The 22792-nt window shown below is 32.9% G+C and overlaps 1 protein-coding gene across 1 annotated transcript in view; it reads right to left on the reverse strand.

The window, feature by feature from the left end:
* The window catches only part of LOC116429435 (uncharacterized), a 217128-nt gene that overhangs the window by 104544 nt on the left and 89792 nt on the right, over positions 1-22792 (reverse strand). The window lies entirely within an intron of this gene.

Below are 22792 nucleotides of genomic sequence, written 5' to 3' on the forward strand. Positions count from 1 at the left end.
TTCTTCTTCTTCTTCTTCTTCTCCTTCATCTCTTCCTTCTTCTTCATTCCCCTTTTCTTCGCCACGACCTGGTATGATATTGCTTTTGCTTTTATTTCGTTTCGCTCGAACTTGCACCGTACTCCAGAACTTCGACGCACACGTTGACCCTGGATAGACTGCTCGGATACAGTTCCACGGCTCTCTTTATCGAGCGTCATAAATTTTCTAATGTCGGATTTGATGGCTACTTGATTCTCAAGCATCCGCGGAACTACGTGAAAGTACTGACTCGCGCAGATTTTATAGTTGTAATTAATGGAGTGCTGCTGGTACAGCCGAGGTAAATGGATGACCAACTTTTCTGTTTGCAGTGCTTCGTTACTGTTGTGGTGTATTCAAATTATCATATCGTTATCATTGGATTATTATAATAAATAATGATTATGATAGTGATGATGGTGGCGATTATGATGACAATGATAATGCTGCTGGTAATGATGATGATGAGGATGAGGATGATGATGATGATGATGATGATTAATGTATAATATTAATAGAAATAATGTGATGAAAATGAGAAAAGTTCAATACGAGTGTTGTTAAATTCAACCTTAAATAAAGTGGCTAATTTTTCTTATTACTAAATTCTGCACCTACACATTTCATATCTTTAAAAATTAAAAAAATCTTATTTAAACAACATATCACATAACGTTTTATAAAAGAATGTTTCATTAACCATTAGAAAAATATTATTTTCGGCAGTTCAGCATTTTTACGCAATGTCAGTAAAAAGTATGAGTTACGTAAACAAATTAAGTTTTAACATAACACTCTAAACTCTCCAATCGTTTAATGACAATGATGCAACAAAGAATTAAAAAGAAAAGCAAATTACATATCATCGGATAATTTTCTAGTACTTTTGATTTCAAAACACGACATTTTCCGTTCTACAAATACGTTTGTCATCGTACTATAACAACTCTGTCAAGGGAAAGCACGCAGTCCTCGAATATTGATTCGCTGACAAATTGGTAAACGCTAAAAATTGTAATGTCATTTTAAAGGCCTCCTGCGCAGAAAATAGAGGCGCAATGCTGTTGGTCACGCAAAAACCCAATTAACCCAGGGATCCAAGCAAAATTAACAGCCAATCGCGTCGCCGGGACTCGCGGCGATTTTAATTCTCACAGTTTTGCTCGCGCGACCATTAAATCTCGGCGTTGAAGCTGCCACGGGTCCCGCGTGCATGCCTCGACCAGCAGCAGCCGCGAGATTGCGAATCGATATTATGGTAGCGAGCTAGCGGGCAAGCAATCAAGAAAGTCCCGCAATTTTCGTCGTTCCCGGTTCTTCGAGTTCGTGTCTAATTGAAAGTACAGCAACCCCTATTGCTCCTCGACTCCGTACAATATCTCGGAATCGATGACTCCATCAAATTCAACGGTTTCTTCAGTCTGAAAGGATGCGCGACAAAGATCGTACTGATTTCGCTCACCGTCATTAACGGAATTTCTTCCTAGAAATAGTAAATGGGTATCTGTATCACTGGCATCGCGTTCGGAAATGTTCAATTCTGACGTAATAGTATCTATTGAAGCTGAAAGTGAGCGTTGTTTAACACGTCCGCGACCAGCGTTTGTATCAGTAGCAATCTTCATCAGGGATTGAAAAGGTTCTGTTTCAAACTGTTACGTATCGGTTCCGACTGAAACAGTTATGGAAAACTGAAATAAGGTCATAACTGTTATTACATAGGTATATCGTTTTTCTAGCTATATCGATTTCGGTTCCAGTTCTTCAGAATCGATATTACATCGGTTCTACAATATAACTGTTATTTTTCACTTCTACATTTCTTTCTTTCATATTATATATATATATATATATATATATATATATATATATTACGATGTATTATTATGTATATTATATCATATAATATATGCTATATAAACATATAATTTTTTACATAATTATATAAAATTATATATAATATATTAATAAATGTATCGTTATTATGCCATATGATTGCATGTTATTGTATATTACATTGCCATATATTCTTGTAAAAAGTCGATAGATACCTATCTTTAATTTTGGTCGCCCAGATAAGGCAAACATCTCACTGTGCGTCGAGGCTAGAAATTGTACCTTAGTCGTTCGAATCGAATCCACTTTTAAATTTTCCATTGCGTTTTAATAAACACTGCCTCCGTTCCTCTTACTTTAGTTTCCTCACTTCGTTACCCAAATGTTTCATTAGTGTTATTTCTTTTATATTCCCGCATATATCACGTTTCTCTACTTTTTGTTTCATTGTATCAACCAATTTGACCAATGAATGGCTCATATGAGACTGTCCTTGTACCTTTTACACCGTATACGATATCCTTGAGCTTATTTCGATCGTGGCGAATTCAAGGTATGCCATGCAGCTGAAATTCGTGCCCCTGAAGCACGCTGAATAGAACAAGGGGCGACGCGTCCTGGAGGGCACGTTCCTTAACCACCACTCGACAAATTTGCAAACCACTCCAGGAACGTTCTCGAGTTCTCGACGGCCCTGAGCTATTTTGGGGGGATCGACGGACGAATCGATCAAAGTATTGATGGTGTCCGGAACAATTTCGACATTCAAGGCCATTCACTACCAGACAATGTGCACTTACCAACAATATGTTTTAACGAATGATCCTGACTATCAACGTCACAGATAATATACGGGGTGAAGCACTTAAAACCGGCCACCTGAATAACTTGGCTGCTATTGGTGATAGGGAAAAATGCATCAGGCCAAAATTATTTGGCATCGAGGGGCTCATCCGATGTTACCAGTTTTTTGATAGGTGGAGGCGTCAAGGAGATATGAAGGTCATCTCTGTTTTTTTAAATGGAACGGTATATTTTTTTACTTACATTCTGATAGAGTATTTCAAGACGAATACAACGACCTATTGGAAAGGTCATCCGTGGTCTGGGTTAAGCCAATTACGATGGAAAATAATTTAATTTGAGGAAATGGTCAAGCACCGTTGATTTATTTTTCATGACACCAATAGCAGCCAAATTATTCAGGTGGCCGGTTTTAACTGCCTCGCCCTGTATAGATCACAGCCCGCCGGTTTCTGTCTAATTTTATATAGAGTATATTATTATTATTTTTTAAATAGACAAATGGTATGTAGATTACAGCTTATTGGATTCTATTTAATTTTGTATACAGTCGAGTCTCGATAAGTCGAACCTCTATAACTCGTAAAGTTTATTTTCATTCCCTTGCACTGTAACTTAATACAAATTTTGTAACTTAAATTATTTCCCTCATGCTTAATATGTATTTTGTCTCTTGAACCTAAACTAAGGGAAAATCCAACCTTTACGAGTCAAAATTTACTTTTACATGTAGCTTTAAGTTTTATTACTGTTACTTCTACACATTTGTAATTTATAAGAGGCCGATTGTGTACAAGTTGCTTTCGAAATCGGGGTATCAACAGGAAATGAATTGTGGTATATAGAAAACTAAGTGAAAATATATAATAACAGAGCATTATCATAACACAAATTCCTTCTAAACTTCCTAAGCTTCTAAAAGTAATCGTATAGTTCTGCCATCTTAATTACTTCCACTACCCTTGTAACGAAGTTTTTCAAATATTACCATTAATATTATTATCAGTCACTAATCTGTTCGAAATCGTAATATAATCACGCCCATCGGAATTCGAAATAAGAAGCTGCCACGAGGATAACGCAGGTTAACGGCGTATCTTGCAAATAAATCGCAAAGCTTTTATACAAGTACATTTCCCAAGACTCTTTCGTGTGAACAGTCTTGCGAGAAGCCGCAGCACCATCGTTTCTCGCCCTTCCCCATTCGCGTCTCATATTTCCATAAAAGTATCACTTATTTAATTTACGACCGCCGATACGCCGTCGGTTCCGAAAATGTTCATCGTGGGACCCACGATCAGAGTGCTCGACGCGTTACGTCAATCGTTACGCAGCCTATCTAAAGTGGTGCGACATTTTGAGGACATTATCGTTCGTCGGAACACCCTCTGGCAAGTCGACCCAGCAAAAATCTCGGGTCCCCTCGAATCTGTACCAAGATCCGTACAGGCTATCGTTTCGCAGAAGTTGTGCCATAGAATGTGGAATTTCTTTCGTCTCTTACGATCGAAATGACTTTTTACGGAAAAGGTAATGGTATGAGTCAATAAGTGTTTAACACTTTGCCTTACGATATACTTCGACCCAGATATTCTTGCTTACGATACTTTTTGTTAAATGATTCGGTAGTACGATTACATAAAAATTCAACAACCTATGAAATATGCATTCGATTCTTATCCAGAAACTGAAATAAAACCTGTCCAAACAGTAAGGTCGATGGCAATGTGGGTCGAGTTCCCAAGCGCCACGTATAAAGTTCACTGCTAGAAAAACAATACAACGAAAGAACAACGTTAAACCTCCAGACCAATAGTTTCCAACAAAAGTGGTCGATGTTTTTCTACTACGGATGTTAAATAACAACTCGACTCAGACCATTATTAATACTTTCCATTCGTTTTATAGATTCATTTTATATGTCGTTTAACATGCATTTAAATGAAATAACAAATTGTTCAACGACGCATATCTAATAATTCCATTAAAAAGTGTCTCAAATACAACTGTTTCTGTTTTAACCACTTGCCTTGTGATTCCTTTCAGAACTATGCTTGATAAAGTAATTTGACGTTAATAATGTATTGAAAATAAAAATAATTTAGAAGTCACACTAATCGCTATATTTACTTTAGAGGTTAACGATTGATAATAGGAAAAGAAAGTTTCATTTATATTTAAGAAGAATAAATCACATTTAGATTTGTCAGATTTAGTTTCATATAAACACTTTTTTCAAGTATAATTGTGTGATTTTTTGCATCAATCGACGCAACAGGTCATTTTCTACAAAAAAGTATTAATCTCTCTACGTCAAAAACGCAGTAAAACAGAAACAAGTGCATTTGAGACATTTTTTAAATAACAAATAATTCCAGAAATAATTGAATTTATAAAGTAAAATGGGATACCCTATATATTGGTATCTGTCAATATTGAAATGACTAACGTAACATTGAGAAGCAAATATATATTACGAATCATTCATTAAAAGAATCGATTGTGTCAAAACTCATTAAAGGAAATCATTTCAAATTGAAATATGAAGTTTCTGTGTCCTTGATATGTTCATTATATCTCGATATTTCACAGGGAAAAAATGGAATAAGGGACTCAAAACAAAATAAAGTAGCATTTGAATATTCATTCTGTTAAAGAAATTTCTTTGAAGCTGTCACAAATGAATTGTTTATCAATCATTTACCTTAACACTTTTTTTATACTTTCATACTATAAATAGCTGGAGTATTTGATTTTAGCAAAAAGAAAATACATATTTCTGTCATCAAAGTAATAGAATTGTTAAATTCACATGCACACTTCATTACACTTACAGAAATATGTGTTTCTACAAGCGCAGTACTCTGTTAACCATTCAATTTTTTTCTAACATTTTTATTAAACCGCCCTGAGGAAAGAGCACTGACCTGTAACAGTTGCGTGAGCCATTCTATATTGCACACGGGTGTAAAACGATCTTTCGTTGAATGTTTGTTACAAGTGAAAATTTTCAAAATTAATAAAACGCTATACTTTACTTTATTGCACAGTTCCAATTGGATTTCTTAACGATTAACTTCTCAGTAATTAACATATCATCGGTAAATTGCCATTATTTTATCAATCAGTGTTTAAAACGTCAACGAACTCGGAAACAAAGAACATTTGCGACTATTTACTGGTTTTAGACACGTTGCATGAGTATTTAATTATAAACGGAAAACGAATTGCGATCAATCGAACATTCCGTTGACGAAAATCTATTTTTGAGCGTTTCATTCTTTTTAAACGCGAAATGTTCGAGATCCGCATTCACTTTTAAAATCCTATTTGGAACACGTCATTATTTCAATACGAGGTCCACCATTCCTCCCCGCACTCCTGCGCGAGGAATTTGTAGTCATATTCGGTAACAATGGCCACACTGTTAACCGAGTTTTCAGCGACGAGCAATTAAAGTGTGTCCTGAACATGTGTCCGTCGAAAGTTCGAATTAAAATAAAATCCTACGGGTTAAATCATGTGCACAATGCAAGCATGAGTTTCCATTTGAAAATTTTGTCCCGGTATCAGCAATTTTCCCTTACAAAGCTTTCGATTTTTTCATCGAATTGAGATTTCTAGTACGCACGTTTATTCTGTGAAAATGCAATCGCAACATAACACTTAACTCAGCTATGTTACAGTTGGATCATACATTTACAATAATCTTAAGTGAAAAGATAAATGACAAATTTCGTACGTATTACACCTGAACGCAATAATTTATAATTTGTAATTAATAGTTTTAGCGGATTGTCGGTATAACGTCGTTTGTAATATGACGAATGATATTTCTTAGGTCCGCAAGTGTTTATAAATAGAATCTATAATAATGAAACATGCAAGATACGCAAAATTCAAAACATCTCAGACAGTGTTCACTTTTTTGTCATTGTTTCTTAACATTTTTTAAATAATCTGGATGATTAATTGACCTATAGCGACCCAGGTACGTCGTTGCATTTATAAAAAGGATAAGCCTGTACTAAAGTATTGTCGTACCAATTAAGGGTGTACTTATCTATGAACGTCGTAAGAAATGATCAATTTTCATGAATTTTTTTATAATAGCAGATCCAATAATACTTTTAGTCTTCTGTAACTTATCTTGTACTTTTCGGTTATACATAACAATTTTTTATACAGCCTTAATTAATGTTTTCGCCGTGTTGCCACGTTCAGAATTAACACATGTCTTAAAAGTCGTACTAATCGAAATGAAAAGATCAGAAAAATTCTTAACTCTTAAGTGCTACTGTTAGTTTGTCGGAACATTCAAAATTTTTATTTATCTGTATTTTGTTTATTACACAACTTACAACGCCAAAACACCTTTAATTTACACTATAATATTCAAGCATTGAAACTGCGGATGGTTTATGTTTGCGTCTATGTTTCAGCATTAATTTATAATTTGACAGACTTTTAAAACTTAAGGGTTAATCAGTATGCTTGTCGTTAGTCAAACGAAGTTTGTTTTAATCGAATCACATTTACGCGCAAAAACAGACGTAACTATGTAAACGCGATAAAGTTACAGGTCGAAATATCAACAGTTTTATTATTTGGCGTGTTGAACGCTGCCAATAACTTGAAATAGCCACTGTAGGTACAACACGGTTTTGCGCTTTCATCAGCTTTTATGAATTATACGTTTATAAATCGAAGAAATCCTATAACTCAGGTATCGCGTGTTGTTCTATCAAAACTGACCAGAATCGGCGTCGCATGCAGAAAAATACTCGTCCATTTCTATCATGCGGGAATAAAATTCCATTAAGACAGACAGTTCAGTTTAATCGAGATCTCCTTTTGAAAGGGTATCGGATAAAAGCAAGCAAAAATTCGTTATTGCACGTTTCTGCACGATATAACTCGCGAATGTCGGTTGCTCATCGTTTAGATTACCCTTATCGTGTGTGTTAACCCTTCAACTATTAACCGAAACCGGCTAAATGACGAACCGATGCATGGCCATGTTTTACATACGCCAGAGTTTTAATTTTCGGTGCAAAAAGATATATGTTACATTCCACAAATTTTAACACTAAACGAACCACGAACAGTCACGTGACTTGTTTTAAAATTTAAATTAACTTTGTTTCAATTGCTATACTGTTCGATTAATCAGTTTCCCAATTTTTGTCTTTTTTCGGCGTTTGTTTCTATAAGAAAAATTGATCGTCCAACTTGTTTACCTTTATTTTATAATCAGTTATTTGACTGGTATAGTAGAAATAGATGTGTAAGTACTATCGGTGTGTTCAGTGTTAAAGGGAGGAGTAAAAACAAATTGCTGTTCACTGTAGCGAATGGAAATAATTGATTACCTGTCCCTTTTTCCCTCTTTGCTAATAGGCAATCAATTTTTGTACAAGATTGGTAAATTAGGTTCTGTTGTAGCTACTGAAATTTCTACTCTTCCAAACAGTTTTCAAATTAAAAAAAAGTGCAAGTGTATTCCACAGTCATTCCATACCTACGTTTACTCTGAAACACCGCGATTCAGAATAGAAAAGTAATATTTCATTCGGACTCGACAGAATTAAGTGACGTTTATATTTGTTAAATTCTATTTCAATTTTTCGCCACAAGTCTGACACGATATTGCAAGGCGCGGAGTTAAAATAAACTGATCTTCAGAGGAGACAGACATTTTCACTTATTAATTACCGTTTGGAAAATTCTAAAAAAGAATAAATCCTAGAGTATCCTGGTCTGCGATACAACGTCTTCCGTGTTCAAAGGACAACCAAAAGGCGAACGTTTCGTCATGAATCTTCGTTTCTCTATTCCTCTCTATAAGTCCGTGACTAGGAATCCTCGTATTTGGATTTTCTTGTGTCATCACTAGCCACATAGATCCTATCCAGTTAGCAAAACTAAAGTTCCCAGTTTAGGTCACCTGATTCTAGCAAACTCGAACTCTGTGAGTTGTGTGTCTATTCTCGGAGCTGTATTCAATTTAAATAATGTATGCAAGCAACTTTGTACAATAATTTGCGTATAAACATAAATCGTAGGATTATTTCGGTAAAAACGATATTTCCAGTATTTCACTACTTTTGGCTCGTATTTCAAATTTGTATCTAAAGCACGCATTGGCAGTAAAAATAAATTCAGGGGACAAGTGGTGTAATTGAAACGAAATAAATTCGGTTCTCGTTTAAACATGGGAATTCGCGAAATGGTAATGGTGTCCCTAATAACGTGAATATTTTTAATAGTTGTGCTTAACTACAAAGTCATATTTAATTCAGAACAAATTAATAATTGTACAGACTGTCGGTTATAAAATAAAGAACTCGTGGCCAATTGAAATGTAAATGGTTAAACAACTACACGAACAAACGTCCCATCCCGACGTTCCAACGTTGCCGCGAGTGAAAACAATTTTTGTCCTTTCTTTAGAACTTTTACAAGCGACAGAACCAAGTGCTTTTTCGCTCCAACGAAATCTAAAGATAAGGCGGACATATTTTCTGGTTTCGTGCAAGTATCTACGGTTTCGCGGTCGCGACAGGGGATCGCTCGTGGTCGGTCTTGTTGACAAACGAAAGAGGCACGCCGTTTCGCCGGTACATCGTGATATCTCGGTTCCTTTGATGACCAACCGCGCCGTTCTGGGGCTGTGCACGTGTATGCGCCTATACAGGGTGGATCAAATGAAGCGTCACAAGCTGCTTTTTTTCCAAGACTGCAGCGTGTGTCGATTTCACCTTTTATTTTTATTTTTTACCTTTACATAAGGATTTGAAGTTGCATCGACAGCTAGGTCGGTAGCGACTGAATATATAGGTTGCGGCAAAAATTTCGAAAATCTGCGATTTATTTTCTTTCTATTTGCGTTTATTTTAAGGTGGTCACAGTCACCGGTTAACTACGTTCGACGAGTACACGCATCATCTCAAACGCAAAATGGTACTAATTTTTTTAACGGTGAACTATTTACTTTTTCGGGAGAACACGTAATTCTTCCTCATTTTGTTTTAATCTATCGTCAGAATATATCATAAGCGCATTCGCCCTGCCTTTGACGAGTATACGCGTCTTATACGAGCAACAAACGCTACTAGTGTGGATATTAGTATGATTTTCGGAAGTAAAGGCCGAGGGGAAATGAATTCTATAACATCTTCTTTGCTGCTCATATTTAGTGTATTCATACAGAATGTTTGCTTCATTTTTGTTAACTCTTTTAGATATTTTATCTATGTTTTCTTGTCGTTTTTGAATTAAGAAAATAAATCAAAGAAACAATTCTTATGAACAATATCAATTTTTACATTTCTTCTGGTGTAGATTGTAGATTCGCCTTATGGGATTGAATTCTATTATATATTATGAAAAATCAAAAATTTTAAGAAGTCTAAAAATATATACAAAAAAATAGACTAGTATAAATAGAAAATACACGTGTAAGATTTTTCTGGATAAAATATCATAGAAGATACAAGATACGAAAGAATATTTGTATAGTCATCGTTATTCGACTTTAAGCTTAGAATAACATTTATTTAAACATTTACGTAAAACTAAACATAATTTACATTTGAATGTATAATACACAAGCGTCTCTGAAACGTTTCGTATATTTAAATATGCTTATACATATATACGTACATTCACTAGAGAATTGAAATAATAAAACAATCGGTTATAACTATTTGAAAACGTGTAATATTTGAGCAATTACATTTATAGAATTTTTTATTATAGAAAATATAATGAATAGGTATATAAAAAAAACATTAAAAGATGTAATTAACTTTTCTAACAGTCTTTACTATTTATACACGCGAAACAGTGGATATTTAAATTTACATAACGAAAGCGTAGAAGATAAAGTTGTTAAAGCTATCTATCGGCAAACCATGTTTCTCGTTTGTCGACTAATTTAAGCTCCTACATTTATTCAAAGAAGTATACGAAATATGTATATATTATGACTTGCACTGGTAACATATACCAAAATACACTTGAAACAATTGAGAAACCAAATTCGTAACTAAATAATTAAGAAAATTAATTTATAACTAAATAATTAAGAAAATGAGTTTATAATTAAATAAATAAAATATAATCAGAAGGGTGGTACTTCTTCACGCGACCTTTTTTTCAGCAATAATATACTTTCTGCTAAAACGGTTACTATATTACATAATTCAATCGCGTGTCAGTGAGAGTAAACAGAGCACACTCGAATGACCTGTCTGCCCTTTTGCCATTGCGAGTGTTAGCTTTTCATCAACGCACGGTAGGTTTAGAAACAAGCACGAACCCTGAATTATACTGACCCACAAAAATATTTAACACTAAAACTATCGTATCAGTCAAAATGACTTTTTTCATTCACTTCGATATGTCGGGTCATCGGAATAAAATAATCATTTCATTTAACACTATTATTACTACTCTTTTGTATATACCTATTTTTACCAAGAGATGATTTAATAAAATCTGTTAAATTACGTAATATAATCTAATAAATAATTTAATATAATCCAGTAAAAAGACATAACATTAAATTAATTGTATAGTATTATAGGAAAAGTCGAAAGGTTAATTAAGAAAAAATGATTACACTCAAAAAATAATCTACATAATGTACAACTCAGAAAATAATTTACATTAAGCATCTTTGGTAAAAATAGTGTTAAAACTACTAAGATGAAGATCATCTTTTCCACCGTAGTAATCATCCCATAAAAATTTATTATATACGGAATAATTAGTTATCTTATTCCATTAACACCAGAACTACCCAGCAACTAAAGTGATTTTTCCATAATGTCTTTAAAAAATGGAGAAAAAGCGCATTCCTCGAGATTCGAAGCGCCCTGTACTCATGTATTCATGCGAATACACAGATCTGCTTTATAATTGTTCACAAAAGCACCTTCACAATTTTGATCATGGTGAAATAATAATTTCCAGATGTGTTATTTCGACCGGTCTGGTAGTTTTATTAAATTACAAAGAAATGCAGTTGATATGTAGTGTGACTTTAAAAGAAACAATTCGTAACACTATATTTAGCCCACCCTGTACATGTGTGTATGAGTGTGTCGTGTGCTCCTCAACCGGAGTCGAGTACCCTGACCTCTCGACCTTCTTTAAGGAGCGTTTCGATGAGTGGGCACTTCGTACAAAGACTCGATCCGGAAGTATATCGGGAGCAGTCTACCGGTTGTAATGGCTTTTTGAAAATTCTGCACCTGGATCTGAGTGATAACGATCTATAAAGTTCGATATCGACGTTCACTTGCGTTTTATTTAGCAGTGTCACAAACCAAGCACCGTATTTTTGCATCCACAGCATTTTATATTCTTCGAAATTCTATTGAAACTCAAAATGAGAAATGAATAAACCGATTAAAGAAGATTAAAATTACTGTTTGTATTTGAAATTCGAATTGTTTAGAGCGTATTACATGTTTATGAATTTTCATAGAAATTATGTATGCAGGTACTCATATATTCTTTCACCTCGTAAACCTATAAAATGGTGCTCGAAGATTGTGACTTTAAACAATCCGTTTTCGCTGCTTCGCTGCAATAGCGGGTCAATCAATAATGCAGCTAATTACATCTCATTTTCATTGCAAAAACATTTCTTATCAAAATAAACGAGAATATGAGAGTAATTCTTCAAGCATCAAAAATGATAAATAATTTCCATCGTAGACGATAGAAATTTATTAAATCACAAGGACATAATAGTCACATAATTTCCGTTTTACGAATTTTTACTACTAATGAAAAATATATGATATATTCACTTCATATTAATTGTAAAATGCTTTATAATCGAATAATACATTATAGGAAACGAAAAATAGAAATGATTAAAATGTAAATCAATATTTCTGGTAAACATAAATATAACTGAAAATTCTTTGAACAATATCATGTTTTTATTTTCTTTCACGTGGGAACTGTATTTATATTCTAACTTCACAGAATTTATGATATATAGTCACTTATCTATTGTACGCTTTCGATTAAAGGTGAATAAAGCTAAATGAAAGAAAACGATAATTAATGAATGAGTGAAAGTTAACAGGAAAGTAAGAATGTTGCTTTTATTCGATTTGACGACGGAATAATGAACACCAGGATGCCTTTTGATAGGAGAACTGTTTTTCATACAATGCGTATTCCAGAACAATAAAAAAGTACACAATATTTGTATTCTGATTAATTATTTCTAACATGCGTAATGAAAATTTAATGAGTATGTATGAAATGTAATTCTCGTTAATTAAAATTCTTAATATTATAAATATATTTATATTGAATAAAATTCTTGAGAACTTTTAAAGTACAAAATTAATGGATACACAGTTGCCCTTTATTTTTCATTCATTAAATTCATCTACAAAGAGAAACTTCTTTTTATATCTAACAGAGTCAAATTTTCAAACTTTTAAACACTCGTTTATTTTCGTTAATTCAACACAAGTCCATTGTTATTAACATATAACCTTCAATATTTGGCGCATATCAATTCTGTTCTGAATATTGCATGAGGCATAATGTATACCATACCGTTGTTAATTTGAAATTGCTATTTACTCATACACATACGCATACTCTTTAATTTGCTTAAATTTGTTACTACAAAAAATATGCTAAACTTATTCCAATTATATAATAATAAGTACTCCACTATTCTATTTCCTTATACAATAAAAACATATAAACCTTTATATTTGTTTCTTGACATTTCACCTGATTTTCTAGGAAATCCTACAAGAAAAAATTTAGAAGCAGACATTTAAACGAAATTTGATTTTAATTTTAAATCTCCAATCTCAAATTCACCATTAACTCATTCAGCATATTTAATTAAAAGTTAAAACTTTTAGACTCATCAGCGACAATGCAATTTTATTTACGGATTTATGTTCGGGACGAGGAAGTTTTGAGAACTTTTTAAAAATTAGATGGATATTCCAAATTAGCAAGAGAGTTTACATTTCTGGGGCAGTAGAATCATGAATCTACTGAATTTGATATCAAAGGATCTCTCCAGCTTCAACGCTAAATCAAACGTCAACATCAACTTAAAGGCAACTTGAATCGATAGGAGGCATTACTAAATGTATGTAACAAAGTTCCGACTTAGAACTAATACGTCGATTCAAACTCATAATCCTCGTTCCTAGATACACGGAAGTTAGTGTTACTTCTGTAAAAATATACAATGTAAATACTCGGTCGTTCCTAAGGTACAATACCATTCTATAAATGGTAGACTCATAAGTCACAATTGCTGATCAAATTAAATGAAGTGAAATGTATAACTATATCTACAAATAAGCAGTTATAGAAATCCGAAGAAATCTAATTTTACTATTAACATAATTCATTTTGGTGAAATTGTGATATCTAATTGAATTTTCTTTAGGTTTAATGAATAAAATTTGATTAATTTTCATCGCAGATGCTTTAGTATAGTATAAATAAAGATAAATTAGCCACTTAGATCGTCTACTTAACATATCTTAATACTAAGGTGTATATATAAAAAATGTATGTCTTTATGTAAAATTTTGAAAATTCGAAACATGAACATTTTCAAGTAACATGGAAACTTCATTATTCATTCCATACGTTAGAGAAGCTTCCGCAACATTAAATTTTCGAACGAGTAACGGTAGCGGCGAATATTTTATTTAACTCTTTTTTAAAATTGTAATCGCGAGGTCAAAGTGGCCGATCTTGTACTATAGAAAAAGCAGAAACGCCACTGAATCAGTATCAAGCGAGTACAAGAGAGCATGCGATACCTTCTGCTTCCCAGAATCGTGATTCACAGCCACGAGATGGTAACACCCTTTAAAAATTCAGTGCTGAAGGAAGAAGATAATGATAAAAAATGAATATTATTAACGTTATGGTAAAGAAGTCTCTATAAGGAAGCTTTTATACACCTTTGACTTTAACAAAATATCTGCATACAGGAAAATTTTAAAGTAATTGCACATATTTACAAAGCCAAAGATCAGTAGTAATTAACTAAATAAAAGCTTACATACAATGTAAAAAGTTCATGTAGCTTAACAAAACGTACTTCGTTCATTTTGTTTTTTTTTTATAACTAACATTAATATAAACAATAATCAGACGATAGAACTCGTTTCAATATTCCATGAATAATTCCCTAAGCAAAAATTAGGGCCACCATTGATGCCATCTCTAAGAAGATCAACAATGAATTAAAGATCTGATTCTTTTCTGATCATTTCCCCTAAATACTAATTTTTTATAACTGAAGCTTAATTTCTTTGCTTAACTCTTGGCCTTAACACTATGACGAAAAAAATGATAATTATTATAAAGTGTCTCTTAAACTTTCAACACTTACCGCGAAAAATGTTGATAACTATGGTAACCCTAATCTTTTTATCAGGAACCGCATTAAATGGACTTTCATCTCGAATATATTGATCTTTATAATTTTACTGTATCAGACCAAATGGCAACTGTGAGTCGCATCTCGAGTGCAAAGTGTTAATAGACGTTACATAGGTATACACTGGTGACTACGAGTCAGACCACCTTGCACGAACGAAAATAATAAAACCATTCGATGCATCGTATTCAGAATTCCCGAGGTAAGAAATTTGCGAGTGTTCGCGGTACATGGCGTGGCGGCGGCGTGTCCGTCCAAACGGAAAGAAAGATGTCGTCTTGCCTCTCGAATGCAGCGTGAGAGGCCGCGGCAATAAATCAAAGCAAAATCCCGTTGCTTTCGATCCCGAACAGGTTCGCAAGGGAAAGGGTGGTTTTCAGGTCCACGGCCCCTGGGAGATGTCGCGCTACGAAAAAGCTATTCGTCATCGTAGCCCACCACCTCCTCTACTCTCGTCTTCCTTTCTTCGCAAATGCTTCAATGCCCGAACCGTCTTCGAAACCAGCCACCCCCATCTCAAGTGCTTCTCCCCCCCACTCGTCTTTCCGCTTTCATTTTATTCTCCGTGCATCGTTCGACGACTATATTGCGAGCAAATCTTTCAAGCGGACCCGAACCCCTTGCTAATGAGGTTAGAAGGATCTCCCCGCGTTTAATTGGTCTGTCGCGTAATTAGATAGAGAATGTTTGTTCGACTTCCAGTTTTTATTGACAAATTTCTGAATTTAAGCTTTGACTGCTTTGCATCATTAACCTATTTGCTATTGGTGTTTGTTTCAGTGGCAGTTTTCGGGTTTACGATGTTTTATTAGATAAAGCGTATCGGTTTTACGAGATACGGAAATATCGGTTTTAGGGAATTTATTTCTGTTGCAATTTTGTGGATAAAACAATCACAATGAAAGTTACAGTATTAAAGGTTCAGTTTTTGTTTATGGAAATAAGGAAAATGTTTTGATTATAATACGACAAATTTATAAAATAATTAACACTCAAAGGGTGAAGCGTATGCTTCGAACGGATTAATCGTAAATATTTACATAGGTTTAAATGTATGCTACAACGAATACACACTATAACGAACCAGATTCGAGAACCAATTACTTTCGTTGTGGCATACTTTACTGCATATGTTTCTATTCTACCTCATTAAAAATTTTGAAATGTAGACACAGTTCAGCACAAAAATATAGCAGATTTTGAAATTAACCTAATTTTCATTTACTTAACATAACAATTACTACAGAATGTCTTTATTAACATTTATAAATAAATAGACATTGATCTTCAATTACCTATTTAGTTTTATTAACAAAAGTAGTGGCGTCGATGAAATATGGATGGACAAAATGGTAGTACATTTAAATATATATATTCAAAATATAAATAAAATAATAAATATTTAATGTTTGGTATTTAGTCTGATCTCCTGTAATACGTTTTCGTTATAATTTCTCCCGTTAATCTTGAATACATGGTTCTAAATGATTAACGTTTTCAAATTGTTTACCATTTCCGTGTACAACTCTGGCAAATACTCCCCAATAATTTTCAGCATTTAAATCCGCTGATTTCGCTAACCAATTTTAAATACGAATTTTATTTTTTACAAAGTAGTCTTTTACTATTTTCGCAGTATGCACTGCAGCGTTATCATGTTGGAAAACAAATTTATTTCCAGCAGTTCTTGTAGCATATGTATTTATTCGCCGATCAATCATTTTCACATACACTTTGTTATTCATTCTTCCGCTAATAAATTTTATTTCCATTTTTCCGTGGTATCCAATACCAACCCATATCATTACGCTTCCAGCTCTCATTTGACAACTCAAATTGTGTTGTTCTTTTCTTAAGTCATGATAATAATAATTTAAACCGTCAAGTCTGTCTAGATTACATTTTGTTTGTCTGCGAATATCACATTTCGCCAGTTTTTCCTCAGACGTATATACTTTTCTGCAAATTATAAACGTTTTACTTTATGTTCCTCCTTTAACTGAGATTTCTTCAGTAACTTCCTTCGTACTGCGTGCTTGCATTTTTATAAAACACGTCTCATGTTCTTCACATTAGTGTTTACTCCAACACTTTTAACAACTTGCCTCGCAGTCATGTGAGAATTCGACGCTACTTTTAAAATTGCTCGTTCATTCCAGATGTTAGTCTTCGCCGACGGCCAGACTCTTTTTCTTTCCACAAGTTGTTGGATTTTTTTTATAAATTCATAATGAACTTCCGGCTTCTGTTCATAATTTTTACTGTTTGTGCCACTGAGTAACGTTCTGTTTGTAATTTTAATACAGTATGTATCTCATATTCCCTCAGTTTTTTTCCACGTTCTGTTTTTTTACTTCCACAGAATTTTATGAACACGATTATTGCGGACGATGTTTACTGTGTCACATATAAATACCTGTACAAATTATTCACGAAATAAAATATACATTTTTTTCAGTTTATGGTATGAAACATAGAAATATAAAAGATGTACTATCTTTTTCTTTCAGACAGTATAACTTAAATTTTCGACCAAGTTCCCTATTAGTCAACTATTTTACTAGTAATTCGCGTAAAAAACTACATGAATAAGATACTTATTAATATATAAATTTTTAATAAGTAAATGAAATTTACTTTAAATTCATTATAAAAATTACACTGTGCAACGAAATTTTACTTTTTATATTTTTCAGTATTCAATAAAAGATCCATGTAGATTTTTGTGTAGATACTATTGAATTTTTAGCTTTAACTAAATCATATGATCAATTTTTAAAACTTATGTGTATTGACTATAAACGTTAAACAGACTTTTTTGTAGAGAATGATTCTACAGGCTGCTCCGAATAAAATAATGTACAATATATTCTTATAGCACCAGGAACATTTAAATACGTTTACATAATATTTCAAGAGAGTAAAGCGGTTCTCAGGCATCTACTTCTTTGAATATTTTTCAGTTGATGTCGAATACTTAGGATTCGAGGCAAAATCAATGGTATGCAATAGAACAGGCTTTATTTGAACGCAAACCATCAAAGGGAGCTACTACAACAGACATTCTGCTTCCGATTGAGATGGTAAAATAGTTTCCCTGGATTCCAAATACCAGCAATGACTCGCGATGCTAGATACTTGATATTTTCCTTAAGGATGCAACGGTGCGCTGAGAACTATGTCAAGCACTCGCTGATGTTGTTGATCGTTGGTATGGAAACACGACTTGTATTGACATCCCCTTTCATTGAAGGAATACCCACGTAAACAAGAATTGTTGCTCTATTACACGATATAATTGGATTTCATTACAAATCTTTGATTTCCAAAAGTAGATTGAATAATATCCGAAAAACTGCATGAAAGTGTCTAATTAAATAATAGTTTGAACGTGATAAAATATTTTTACATTATAAAAACAAACATTACTTTATTATAGTACTGTAATTAAAATTAACAAATTTCGAAATTGAGAGTTTAACATTTTTTCAAAATATGGGAAATGAAATCTAAAGATTTCAACAAAATTAAAGCTGCATCGAATACTACATAAGAAAATGTATGATTCCATTAAAGCAAATGAAATTGATTTTGAAGTTCTTCCATCTACAAAAACTTTTACTGTCATAGTATAGTACTCTTTATATTGAGAAACTTTGGTTAACAAAGTTTTCACGCTTCCTCAAAAATTGCAACGATAATGGAGTGCTAACATTTACTGGTTCACCTTGTATAAATGTAGAGCGTGAGTTGGTTTTAAATCTTCTTAAGATTTAGATCTTAACAAAGGTACTCTGTATAGTACGTAAATATCAATAAATTTTCAAAACACTTTATGTCTGTTAATGACGTTAACCTCTTAACCCATTGCGTACCGGTAACGAGAAAAATCGTTTTTATATAAAGACACTTAGCTATGCAACTTCGCTAATTACCACCGCATTGAGAAAGATATTAAATTTAATTCGAATTGATTATCTATTTAAAACATATTACATAACAATATGATGTCTGAGTTTTGCTATGTATAGTGATATAAGTTGACCTCAGTGAAAATTGCCATCCGCGCAATTCAGTTTTCTGAAAATTAGCCGGTACACAATGTGTTAACTGTGGAATTTATTTTCAAAAATCTCTAGTTTCGCCCGCAATAAAATCAAAAAGCGAAATGCGTACTCGTCAAACGCAAGACGAATGCACCTAGGGTATATTCGAATGAAAGCGAAGCAAAGAAGAATTACATGTTTACGTGAAAAAATAAAGAATTCTAATGAAAAACTAAAGCAAAACAAAGAAGAATTACACGTTTACATGAAAAAATAAAGAATTCATCGTTGAAAGAATTAGTACTACTTAAAGCTTTAAGATGACGGGTATATTCGTCAAACGCAGTGAACTGTTTAATCCGAACGATTGTTTTTAATTATTCAAGATAGTTAGCGCGCTATCACGAGTATTTCATTAATTTCCAACTGCTCGTCGAACAATTCCGTTTCGTTTCGGTTTGTGCCAAGGTGTAAAATCAAGGAACAACTTAATGACTATGTTGTTCGTGCAGACTGGAGGAATATATCCGAGCTGCTGCGTTAAATTCCGCGCTCACCGGGACGTCGACGAAGACTCCCGCCGTGACGATGCTTCTGTCACGTAAAATGATAACATCGTAATACATCTTCCGTGTTTAATTTATGATCCCGCTTGATATAACGCCGCGAAAAAAAAACTGTAGTTATTCACTTTTAATTGGATTCTATTTTTGATACGCGCCATTGCCGCCCACCGCAGTGCGCGTAGCTTGTTAGAGAGCACACTTACTCGAGATAACGATTAATTTAAAATGGAAATTATGGAGGACGTATCTGATTCATTTCGTAATTGAGTTTAGCAATTCATTTGCGAATTTTATTCGCATTAGCTTGTCATGTTTGTTAAATCTGATTTTCCTGCGAATATATTTGTCACGCGTTTGCGCTAATCGTCGCCGGAAACATCTGCGTAATTGATCTATACAATCTCAATTAGGAGTTTATTACGCTTGCTATTAGGTTGCAAATTTTTATACGAATATGAATTAGTTTGAATAGGTTTCAACACTGGAACTGTCAAGCATTTGTTATGATTGATATACGATCCCCATAAAAATTGTTACGGTAGAGTATTCGAGTGAAACTATTTATTTTCAAAATTGTTTCGAATAATCAATGCTTTCAAGGTATCAATAACTGTGAAACAAAAAAGCCAGAACCAGTCATTTTGATCGGTACCGCGGTTCTAGTGTTAAATAAAATGAGATGAAATAGAAGCTTAGATTTTATTTATAAATATTTTATTAAGATTGAAATGTATCGAAATTCATAAAATTGTTTATTGTTAATGAGATCACTAATGAAAATTGAATACACAGTGCCTGCCAAAAGAAGAACTAAAATGACTTTCAGTAATGGAAGTACTAAATGGTATATTCTATATCAGCGAATTGCATGAGGGAAAAAGGTAGGTTGTTGAACAAATTCGGCAGAGAACTTGAAGTAACTCGGAAGCATGACCATTTAGTTTTACATGGGACTTCCAAACTAGAAAAGGAGAAAAGAGGGCAGCTCTAATTTTTGTCATCTATACGACTTTTAATTTTCCTTGTAGATATGTTTATAAAAGTTCAAGTAACGATTACTAAAATTCCAACTAACATAACAATGACATAAAATAAACATCTATATGAATAATACACGATAATATTATTTTGAATAATAAAAGTTACTTAAACAATAATTATTATCGATTTAAAATAATTATATACACAACATGAAAATAATTATTTTCAACTAAAATAAAAGCATTGTCAAATATTACGTTTTCCTGCATTACAATATTATTTCTATCCTGAATTTGTGTTTAATGTCAAAACATACATCAGGTAAATATTTTACATACAAGATTAAATACAAGATTAAAATATTTCATTTTATGGTTTAGATTATGAAAATAAACATTATTTTTCATCGGTATTTCGTTTCATATTATTCTGCTGCTATGCCAGAGGTAAGCCAAACATCCCAGGATTTTCACCGAGCGCATTTAAACTTCGAACTATTTTTTCCCTCCGACAATATTGTAATTTCGTGCTGTAAAATAGACGTGTCTATTCGTGCAAAAGTAGTGAAATATGTCCGTTGAATGGTACGCCGAACAAAATAAATCCCGAACAACACGTTTATTCCGGATTTCAAACGTTTGCTTTTTCTTACGCAAATAGGTGGTATCTACAAATATGCGAATATTCGTTTCTCTCGCTGGTTCGATGTTATTTGTTACCTTTTATTTTGATGCAACCTGCTGTTTCATCATACACGAAAGAATTGTTTTTTATATACATATTGAAATAAAATATAAGAATATATTTCTCTTCTGTCGAAGTATTTGCGTACGATGAAGGATAGAACTATCAGTCAAGCATAAGGGAAAAACCTCCATTGTTTAACCAAGAATTATATTATCAAATTCAGCAATTAACATTATTCTGCATGATACATATTATGTCATTGGACATTTTCATTACGTTTTATCCATAAGAGCCGTATTTGCAATTTTATCAAGAATTATTTATTGGTATCCAAACTTTACTGGGTTAACAGGTTTGAACGAACAATAAGTTTTCTAGAAATAGTAGAATATACCGAGCAATAAATATTCGCAAACCAAGTGTTGGAAACAATATTTACTTAAGAATTTTTATACATATAACGTATGATTGTAATTTAACGTGCATGTAACATATAATTGTAATAACGGAACATAAGCTTATCTATATGTATTAGTCAAATATACAGTTTGAAAAAAAAACTGAAAAATGCAACAGATAAATTTTAACAGGTGTTACCAAACATGCAAGTGGACCCAAATTTGGACAGCGCAAATACAACCAAAGTAACCGTATTTTACAAGTTACTTAATTATATTCAAAAATATTGTATGTAAGTATTGTACATACTTTGTCCTTATACAGGGTAATTCAAGCAAATGTTACAAGCTATATCTGTTTTTCTAATCAAAGTTAGAAAAAAATATTGCAGAATAGAATAAATAAATGATTTGAGGTCCTGTATATCTTTACGTCCACAGAATTCTAAGAGATGCAATGATGCAGATACATTCTATAATTACACTATTCCTTATAATTTAGAACCTGCGTCTTTCATTGTTTGCATCGAATCATTTCTTCATTGTTCGTAGAAAAGTGTTAGGGTAACATGGATAAAAAATGATTACAGTCGGACCAATTATAACGCGATTAAAAGATTCTGGGTTCTAAAGATCTTCAAAAAATTATATAACAAAATCTTACACGAAATTTCATTCTCTCCAACTTTTTGAAACTATAAGTATATAAACTAAAATTTTATTTTGCCTCAGTCTCGCAGTTCTTAACTTTAGTAATTGAATTTTGAAGAACAATCTACAGCCTAATTACAAGTTTGAATTTTATTATGGAAGAAGTCATAGGTCATTCTCCAAGTAACGTCGACGTTGATTTTATAAATATTAAAATCTGCTCATGGTGCTACATTCTTATGATAGAATTTTCGATAAACTTGATTAAATTAAACTCCCTCGTTAATTTCTGATACCTTATAAATATGACGTGAAAAGTAATATTTTGAACTTTTCCCT

The sequence above is a fragment of the Nomia melanderi genome, chromosome 3 (assembly GCF_051020985.1).
Source record: "Nomia melanderi isolate GNS246 chromosome 3, iyNomMela1, whole genome shotgun sequence".
NCBI classification, from domain to species: Eukaryota; Metazoa; Arthropoda; class Insecta; order Hymenoptera; family Halictidae; genus Nomia; species Nomia melanderi.